The 10502-nt window shown below is 42.3% G+C and overlaps 1 long non-coding RNA gene across 2 annotated transcripts in view; it reads left to right on the top strand.

The window, feature by feature from the left end:
• Nucleotides 1–1208: 1208 nt before the first annotated feature.
• The window catches only part of LOC131412664 (uncharacterized), a 266566-nt gene continuing 257272 nt past the window's right edge, over nucleotides 1209–10502 (top strand). The window contains exons 1-2 of one of the 2 annotated variants that reach the window (XR_009221825.1): nucleotides 1209–1293; nucleotides 6798–6867. This is a non-coding gene — a long non-coding RNA (uncharacterized LOC131412664). The remainder of the gene's footprint in view (nucleotides 1294–6797; nucleotides 6868–10502) is intronic. The other variant, XR_009221824.1, reaches the window with a different exon arrangement.

Raw genomic sequence — 10502 nt, 5'->3', positions numbered from 1 at the left:
ACTCTGCTTTTGAGTCCCTCTAATGAATTTTTCATTTCCAGTATTGTATTCTTCATTTCTGATTGGTTCTTTTTTATATCTTCCATTTCTTTGTTGACATTCTCACTGAGTTCATCTACTCTTCTCCCCAGATCAGTGAGCATCCTTAACACTCTTAGTTTGAACTCTCTGTTGGGTAGGTTGCTCATTTCTGTTTCACTTAGTTCCTTTTCTGGGGTTTTGTCCTGTTCCCTTACTTGGAATGTATTCTTTTGCCTCTTCATTTTGCCTCTTTCCCTGTGCTTGTGTCTACGTATTAGGTAGGTCAGCTACGTCTCCTGCTCTTGGATAGGTGACCTTATGTAAGTGATGGCTTAGGAGGTCTGCAGTGTGCTTCCCTCAGTTCTCAATGTTCCAGGGGTGACCCTTATGTGGGCTACGTGTGTCCCTCTGTTGTGGCCTGTTTGCTTTCCCTGTAGGTGCCCAGAGAGGCTGAGTTATGCTCCTGGCCAGCTGTTGTAATGCTCAGCTGCTTGTAGTTGTTGTGGGCCCTTCAGTCTCTTTATCAGGTGTGGGGAGCCCCAGCACAGTTGGCTGCAAGTTCTAATACCACATTTGTGTTGCAGTATTTCTTTCAAGTGAGTAGGCCCCCAGCGTGGCAGGTTGTTAGGCTCAGGGCCTTACAGTTGCTGTAAACCTCTAGCCTATTAGGTCTCTTGTCAGCTCTCTGAGGATCGCAGCTGGGTGGGGCTGGCCTCAGGCACAGGAGCACCCAATTGTTTCAGGCTTTGGAAGGTGGGGCAAACCTCCTATGTGGGTCTTTGAGAAGCACAAGTCTTCTGCAGCTGACAAGCCCTGCCACCCACAGGTCCACACACACAGTCAACACAGTCCTGCCCCGTGTGCGCGCCCCGATCTCTCCAAGCGGACTCAGTCTCTCCACGGCGGGAGCCCCACACACTCCGCCACTGCCCCACACTCTCCACCCGCTCCTTGTGCACACCCTGCCCCGCTCAAGTCCGCTCAGTTGCCAGGCTGCAGAGAATCCAGTCACCAATCTATGCAGGCCCACAAGTTGCCTGAGGGCTTGTTGTTGGGTGGGGCCAGTCTCTAGGGTGGGCTGCCTGCCCTGGCTGAGCTGGATTAAATCGGTACTCTAGCGGGTGGGGCAGACCCTGGGTTAGCAGGCCTCAGGGAGAACTCCAATGGCTCTGTGTCAGCACGCCCACACCGGGCCACAACCATGGCCGCCGCCAATGTCCCAGTCCCTGGAGAGGTCTCACCCCTCACCGAGATGCACTCAGGGCCTATTAGGTGAGTCTCTTATCACCAAAGCACTGTGCACCTTTCCTTCTGGTGATTTTAGGATGCTTTCTGAAACGGGTGAGTTTGCACGCGGGCCCTTTAAGAGCCAGTTTTAGTTTCTTTGTGAACCGGGTTTTCTGGGGGTACTCCCCAATGTTTTAGTAGCAGGCACAGTCAGATATTATGCCGCTGGTGTCGATTGTGCTGGGTCCACAAAATGCTCACAGCGGGGGCACTCCCCGGCTCAGGGCCCCGCGCCTCCAGGGAGGCTACGTACCTGTGAGCTGCTCCCGGCGGCCGTGACCCTGGGGGCTTGTGAAGGCGGCGTTTTTCCTCTCCAGAAGGGAGTCTCTGCCTCTTCTACCCCAGCTAGGACTGTCCGCTGCTGCAGGAGTTCCTCCTATCCAGTTTTCAGTTCTGTCTCAGGGGTAATTTTTCCACGAGTAGTTGTAAATTAGCTGTGTCCACGGGAGGAGGTGAGTTCCCAGTCTGCTTACGCCACCATGTTGACTCCCGCCCCTGCTTATGATTTTGAATAAATGTATACTTTATTAACTAATCCCAGTGGCATCTACCTACACTTAAAAATACTTCTTTCTGGATGTGCGTGAGATTGTTTTTCAGGTGGTAGATAATGTTCAGTGTGTATATATGTTCATGATGCTTTGAAATAACTCTAAAAACCCTTGGGGGATCTGTAGCCCACAATTTGGGAGATGTTATAGTGGAAATGAGATTCACAAACTGGTGTCCCACGCACCCAATTTGACCAGCAGATGTGTGTGGATTGGCTAGCAGATTATTATTACTGTATAATTAAAATGTAGTGTCTTTGGTGGGACCTGCACTCTCCTAGGGGTTCTGGTCCCACAATTTTACTAAACCTGCCTGCTCCATTCCTTTACAACCTACTTGGCCCTTGAAGACATTTGATTTGTGATCCCTGGTATGAAATGATTACATTCCTTTGACAGAATGTGGCTATCTACAATTGGTAAAGTACTTTGATATCTCTAACCTGATTTCAGCTTCATAGCCCCCACCACCGCGCTGTGATAGGGATGAGATGATGTCATTCCTAGCTTAAAGATGAGTTAATTGAGACTCAGTAGTTTTAACAACTTGCCCAATATCTCCCAGCTGGTAAGAGGAATTGCTAGGTCTGGAACCTAGGCCTTCTGACTCCTAGAAAGATGTTCTTTTCCTCACATTACACTGTTCTCCCTGTAATTTGCCTGAACCCTAGATAAGCCAGCTGTTACTGTCAATAGATAGCCATCAAAATCAGATCTGAGGAAATAGGAATAAACAGCTGACCTTTAATAGAAGCACAGGAGGAAATCTGCCCATTTCAGTTCAAGACACTCATAAGTGAGGAGAGGTAATGTGCAGATACGGGAGTTTGTAAACAATAGAAAAATCCTATCCAAGCCAAGAGAAAATTAGAGATTGTTGAAGGCAGAGAGCAAAGAGTAGAAAAAATACAATTGAAGAAGCCAGTAGATCTAAGCTTTGACTTGCTTGTGCCCATATAAAATCACCTCTCAGAGCACCTGTTCTGTACTGTTTTCCATCTTTAAGCAGGGATGATCATATTTATACCCACTGCCTCGGTTGCCATCACAGGGATTAAACAGAATCTTAGAGGCAAAAAATGTTCTGAAAATAATACAGTGAATAGTAATCTATGGCCTGCAGCCCAGGGAGCTTTCAGATAACCTTTTTTTCCTCCAGGGGGAATTAATTGTCAATCTTTGTGGTTACTGAAGTTTTTCTTGTCTCTCATAGAAAATTGTGGGTTTTTTGGTAGGCCCTAGATCTCTGTGACAGACCTCAAGGACACAGATAATTTGAAAATTGCATAGTAAGTCTCCATAAAGACCATTGGGCCAGACATCTAATACATCCAGATTCCTGATGGATGAAGAATTGCAAATGTTTACTTTAGGCAGTTAGATTCTGGGAGGTTGGATTTGAAATTAAGTGATTATTTCAGTCTGTTTGGGCTGCTGTAAGAACTGCCATAGACCAGGTGGCTTAACAACAAACATTATTTCTCACAGTTCTGAAGGCTGGGATGTCTAAGACCAAGGCACTGACAGATTCAGTGTCTGGTGAGGGCTCACCTCCTGGTTCATAGCTGGTTCATCCCGCTGTGTCCTCACGTGTCCTAAGGAGCGAGGGAGCTATCTGTGATCTCTTTTATACGGTATTAATCCTAGAGCCCTCATGATCTAATCACCTCTCAACGGCCCCCCCCTCCAAATACCATCACAGTGGGGATGAGGCTTCAGCATACGGGGGACACAAACATTCAGTCTACAGCAGTGACTGTGGGTTTTGGATTTGAAAGGACTGTATTTCTTGCTCATCTTAAGTAATCACCAGCTTTCCCCAGTGTCTTCTGAGCAGTCTATTGATTTTAGCTGAAATGCTTTCCAAAGGTTACAGGTCACCAGCAATGAGTTTTCCTCAACTGCCATAGATATCCTTTTCTTATGCTCTGTTTTCTAGATTTAATTGTGGCTTCAGAACATCTCAGCAGGGAGCCTGGGGAAGATCAGTGAGGGATGTAGTGGAATTTTCTGCATGTTGCCTGGGTTTCTGACTAATCCCAGTGGCTAAGCTAAACTTCTAAAGGAGAGGAGCATGGATGGCTGTGATATTCTCTGCCCATGCTTTTTTCACTGCTTCTGAAGCAAAGTTCTCTCACCTCTAGTTGGGATCTATTTTTCTTTGCATTCTTAGGGTTTATTGACTATAACCCCAAAAACACAAAACTGATCTAAAATGGAAAGATAGTAAATCCCCATTTTTCCGGAATCCAACCAAACAGAAAGGTAACTAGAAAGAATCTTGCTTTCAGAGGTGCTCTCTTGCATTTGAATGCAAGAATTAAATGAGACAACGTATTGTTAAATATCTGTAAACTTATATGTGAAGAGGCAGTTTCTAATCTATCTTAGACAGAGGACTCCTTTTTTAACATTAAGAAGTTTTGTGATGTGTGGTAATAGTTATACTTTGATATCTATTAGATGAGAAACAACGTGATGACTAAAAGCAACAATGAATAGCACAGCGCCATTCTTAAAGGAACTCAGATGTCAAGTAGATACAAATATTACATAAAGAAACACACATTACATTTATGGAGCTACACATATATTTGAAAAATATTAATTTATATATTGCCAAGACATTATTTTTTCATTTTACAGACAATATTTGGTGGATATACAGATTCTTGAACTCCTTGTAAAAATTTCATGACTCTTCTGGTCTCTGTTGCCCACTGGTTGAGAAATATTGAATTCTTAAATTAATTTTGCTAACTCTTTGAAACTGAGCATCTGTATATAATATGTGTGATGATTAGGTAATCAAATTATTCAGTTTATTCCTCAATTATTCCAGATAAACAAGAATGACGGAGAAAGGTTTACGAATTTATATACATCATTTCTTTGCCTCTGATCAGCCAACATTTCGACAGTATACAGATGACACAACACTTGTGACATTGGAAGGGGTTTTGAAGATGGGAGGTCTTATAATGCCGTGGAAGAAATCAGAGACCTAGATCCATGGCTTCTTGGGTTCCATTGTTTCCAAGCTGTGTGTTTTTGAGGAAATTAAGCTTTCTAGATCGCAGTTTCCTGATTTCAAATTTGGGCATAGAAATACCTACTTCACAGCATTATCGTGAGGCTCTGCATATGATAGGCATGTGACAAATAGTAGCTATAATCTAATTCATCGTCCATTTTACAGATAAGAAAATTAAAGGTCAGAAAGACTGAGACTTAAAGGACACAAAAAAACTAACTTGTGGCAGTGCAAAGCAAAGACCTCCTGACTCATACATCTGTGTTCTACCACAATTCTAAAATTTATACTTTCTGCTTCCTACCCTCAAAACATTCATGCCAATTTTCTAGGCTGGAATTGGCAATGGGCTGACAGACAGAGGTTTTGAGAGGAAAACTTGCAGCATCTTTTGTCCAGATTCTCAGAATGGTTTTCAGTAAGTGCTACTTTATCCCAGGATATCAAATGGTGGGTTTCTGCTGCTCCTGCCTTCTCTGATTCTATTACCACTTGGAAAGCCCTGTGGTTCACAGCTAATTAAAGAGGGATGGAAGAAAATTATACCTCTGTTGATGTTATTGTTTTAATCTATCTCAAAAGCTTCTTAACAGCAAGGCAACAAGCAGCAGACCGAGAGTGAGTTCTCTCTGACAGAGAGGGCACAGGAGACCCTAGAATGATTTCCATGAACCCACTATCATTTCATTAAGTGACTTTTATACTTTCTATTGTTACAGATTCTCTCTCTCTCTCTCTCTCTCTGTCTCACACACACACACACACACACACACACACACACACACTCTTTCAGATAGTATTCCAAGATCTGCTGAGTCTTAGGAAAGCAGGGAGCCCCAGAAAAGAATAAAATATCATTTGTATTGTGTATTTATTACATATCCTGCACCATATTTTCTCTTTCATTTTCTCATTTAATCACCACAACAAGCATGTGTCCCCATTTTGTATAAGGAAATACCAAAACTTTGTGAAGTTAAGATCACGTAGCTAATAAGTGTCAGAGCTGAGATTCAAAAGCATATCTTTATCATCATCATTATAATCAGTTATTATAACTGTCATTCACCATATTTATTAAAATGCCTAACATTTATTGACCATTTAGTACGGATTGAGCTCTCTTCTAAGTACTTGGATATATTAATTTATTTAAATACACTTTATATGTATTTAACCAGTTTATTCCTCACAGAAACCTTCTAAGGTAGGTATTATTATTGTTCCCAAGGTGATGCAGCTGAAAACTCAGTTAGTTTAATTCCAGAAGCTGCACTCTTAATCACATTGCTCTGTCTGAATGCAAACTAGGTATTTTCCAACACTACACCTTGCCGCACTAGGGCTTTCGGACCTGGGAGGTCTTTCAGAATCCTCATGGGAACTAGGGAGTACATCTGCTTGAGAATATAATCCAATTCAGGTATACCTAGGTTAAAATCCTCTCAGCCATTATGACAGTGTTCCTCACAGCCTGGACAGTGGACAAAATAGTGGACGATAGCAGATACTGTTCAGGATCAAATAGGTAGCATTAGTAGGTCATCTAGGTCCCTTGTTGCTTAACAAAGCAATACATATTCTAATGTGATTTAGCAGTGTGACCAAGTAGCTACCTGTAAGGAAAGGCTTCAGGTGGTCCATGCCTATGACAATGCTAATTAACAGGTAATGGGCATGGGAATGCAATCAGCACCTAGGACAGCGCCAGTGGCGCTGTGGCTCCCAAACAATGTTGAACTGCGATTGGCAGCTCTGTGCTGTGCAACTGGCCCTGCCCTAAAGCTGAAACTTTAAAAGCTCTTGACGTTTTTGTCCTAAACTTAAAACAGTGATTATTCACCTTCTATGTGTATATAGTGTCCAAAAATAATAACCATGTATTGTTTCTCATAATTTTGTAGGTTGGCTAGGCAGTTCCTCTGCTGGCTTCCCCGGGCTCATTCATGCAGCTGCATTCAGCTGGAGGGTCAGGTGAGCTGAAAGGTTCAAGATGGCTTCACTCAGCTGTCTAGTAGCTGGTGCTGAATTTTGGCTGGGCTGCCTCATTTCTCCTCCCTGTGGTTTCTTATCCTACAGTCAGCCATACCAGCTTCCTTACATGGTGGTGATAAGGCAATATTACTCCTCTTGAGATTTAGTCTCCAGAACTCACAAAAAGTCAGTTCTACCTGTATTCTAATGGTCAAGACAAGTGACAAGTCCATAATAGATTCAAGAGGTCAGAAAAGTGACTCCACCTTTTAATGAAATAAACTGCAAGGAATTTGCAGCCATATTTAATTTATCACAGCCTTCTTAAAATAACTGGTCAAGACAGACCACAGTGAGAAGTACCAAAGTTCTTCCCTGATTCTTCAATACAATCCCACCCTCTCACATTCTCCATATAATACTGTTGTGTTTTGTATGCACCTCTATTATAATACTAATCCATTTCTGCATTGAATAAGCAATTATTGAAGATCATTTGTGAGCCAGGCAAGATGCCAGTTCTTTTTTTTTTTAATTTACATTAGCTCACCAAGTTATTACAAGAATCTATCAGATTTCGTCATTCTCCTCCACCCCCGTTTAAAGATGAAGACACTGAATCTCAGGAAGATGAAGAATTTGCCTCAATGCACGGTCAGCACATGGCAGTCTTACATTTTAGTAGTCTATCATTTGCATTTAGTCTGATGCATTGCAGTTCTTCATTTCCCTGTCTACCTCCCCTAAAGATTGTGTGCTCCCTGAGGACAAGACTGTGTATTTCTCCTTTGTTTATGACCAGTTCATAGAATGCTACTGGAGATGGTTTGTAGGTTCTCAGTAAATGTTGTTGGATGGAGAGATGAATGCACTTCCAAACTGTGGATGCTATGTTCTTTCTTCTATGAGTATCTCCAGTTTATGTTATTTGAGCCCATGTGGCTGAGAATAATATGATTGAAAATAATAATCAACAGCATTTATCTAAAGCTTACTACATGCCAGAGGCTGTTAAGAATTTTTGCATATTTATTTCATGTATCCTCACCACTTATGAGGTAGGTACCATCATATTGATTTTACGTCTCCAGGGGTTTAGAGACTAGAATTAGATTGCCCAAGGTGATACACCTATTAGAACTTGAACTCAGGGCTGTCTGACTCCTAAGGCTATATTCTTGATGATTGAATTATTCAATTCACCCAACCCTATTGCCTTTCTGCATTCTTTTCTGGAAGAAAAGTTTACAAGTTCATATGGAAGGAAATTTACATGAGATAAAGCTCCCCATCCCCTGCTGAATAAAATAGAAGGGAACTCAAGACTCTCCATGATCTGTCTCCAAACTGCCTTTCTTGCCTTATTTCCTACTTTGCCTACCTACAGATTCTATATTCCTACCACATTGCTCACTCTTCCTATGATATGGCTGCCATCACCACGTCTCTTTGCCTTTGCTGGTAATGTTCCCTCCATTCTTCACATACTGAAATTCTTCTTAGTAGTTATAGATAGTTAAAGTGACTCTTCTTTGGTAAAACATTCTTTTTATTCCTCTAGTTGCCATTAACTACCTATTTGTCAATGTTTCTCTAGCAAATAATGTATACCTTTATTTAGTCTGATTCTATCCCAGTTCAGTGTTTACGTGCCTGCCTTCCACTAGACAGTGAACTCCTTCCTGCCTCCATCTCTGCTCCCTTCTTCTCTTTTTTTCCAACAGATCTCACATTTCTGCTCTGTCTCAGGCACAAAGCTATAGCCTAGGACTATAGAAATTACTAAGACATCAACCCTACCCTCGGGAAACTCACATGGTATTCAGCACAGAGAAGCCATTGAGTAAGCATTAAATGAATAAATGAAGGAGCTTGCCTCGGGGGGAGTCAGAGGTGTAAACAATTATCATATCAAGTCTATACTAGAAATATGGGCAGTGCCTCGCACCACAGACACTCAGTAAATATTCATTCATTTATTTACTCTCTATAACAAGACTGGCCTGGGTTTGAATCCTAATCTTACTCTCTTGATAACTTTGAGCAAGTCATTTTAACTTTCTGATGCTCAGTTATCAAATCTGTGAAACAGTCAATAATACTGACCATATAGGGTTTCTGTGAAAATTAAATATGTAGCAAATGCCTATAGTAAGAGCTCAGTGTATTTTAGCATTCTAAACTCCTCCCTAACTGAATTCCAGAAAGAATATGCAGCAATTCAAAATACTTTGTTGGATGGATGGATGAGTGAATGAATGAATAAGTGAATGAAAGAGGCAAGACTTGAGTGGAGTAAAACTCCAAGGCATGATGACGCAGACAGGGGCAAGAGAGCATCAGCTCCCTTTGCAGGGGTTTTGAGCCACCAAAGCTCTGGAACACACCATCTTCTGCTACCCCTACCTCCTCCCTAAAGGCCATGCCACTGCTCCTCCCCTTCACAGGGGGTCCAAACAGCTTGTTTTTCTCCTCTTTGTGTGTTGGGGATATGTGATTTTACTGTCAGCATGGTGTTTCTAATGAAAGGCAAATGGTGTCCAACGTGACTTGGAAAAAAGTGTACAAACAACAACAAAATTATATGTTCTTTTTTCCTGTAGTGTTCGCAGGGAGAATATGTGACTTGTTTGCTGTCAATACGGCTTATAATGACATGGTGCACAGAAGCACTGCCAAATGTGTGCAGCATTCATTATACACATGTATTAAATGTAATGTGATATGAGTTTGGCGGCAGAGCAGATGAGAGCTGCCCTGGGGCTAATTTGGAGTTACAGCACCTCTTCCCATGGGGTGATTAAGGGGGAAAGGGGAAGTGGGCAGCAGCATGGGCGTGTAGCGGGGTGTCTAGAATTTTCAGGACTGCTTCTGGGCTAGGTTGAGAGCAAATGTTAAAGCTCAAAGGGTCCTTAAAGATATATCTTCTTTCAGCAACAACAGAAAAATCATCTAATAACCAATTTTTGAGCCACTATTAAGTGCCAGGCGTGAAACAGGCCCTGGGAATAAGATGTTTCATCAGCCTTCAAGAAGTTCACAGGTTACTAGGAGAGAGAAACAAGTAGAGAGAGAATGATGATACACCATGATAAATGCAGTAAAGTTGATATCAAACCACAGAGGAGGATACCTAAACTGGCCTAATGTCACTTCTTCTGAGATGCCTTCCCTGACCCCTCCTATATGACCAGGCCACCTTCTTACATGCTCTCATGGCACCCAGGGCTTCTCCTTCATTGAATTTGTTGTGTGTGTGATAATTTCATCAATGTCTGTCTGGCTTCTAGACTCTGAGCCCCGTGAAGGTAGGGGCTCATTTATTTTGCCCATCTTATATCTCCAGCACCTAGCACAGTATCTGGCACTCAGCAGATGCTCTAGTAATGTTTGTGGTTGAATAAATGAGTACTGTCATGTATGAGCTTAATCTGGAAGGACTGGAAGAAAAAAGCCAGGTAAAGAGGGCAAGGGGAGAGGTGGGCCAAAGAAAGGGGCATGCAGCACGTATAAAGGTATATGAAAACATGGAGGTGAGAAAATGCAGGGCAAAATTGGGGGAAAGGCAATAGGAGTGGGCCATTGAGATTCTTAAACATATCATTCACATTTTCTCTAGTAAGGCAGACACTTAG

This window comes from Diceros bicornis, chromosome 13 (genome assembly GCF_020826845.1).
Source record: "Diceros bicornis minor isolate mBicDic1 chromosome 13, mDicBic1.mat.cur, whole genome shotgun sequence".
In the NCBI taxonomy this organism is placed as follows: domain Eukaryota; kingdom Metazoa; phylum Chordata; class Mammalia; order Perissodactyla; family Rhinocerotidae; genus Diceros; species Diceros bicornis.
Note: the sequence above shows the minus strand (reverse complement) of the source record. Positions and strands in the feature narration are given on the sequence as shown.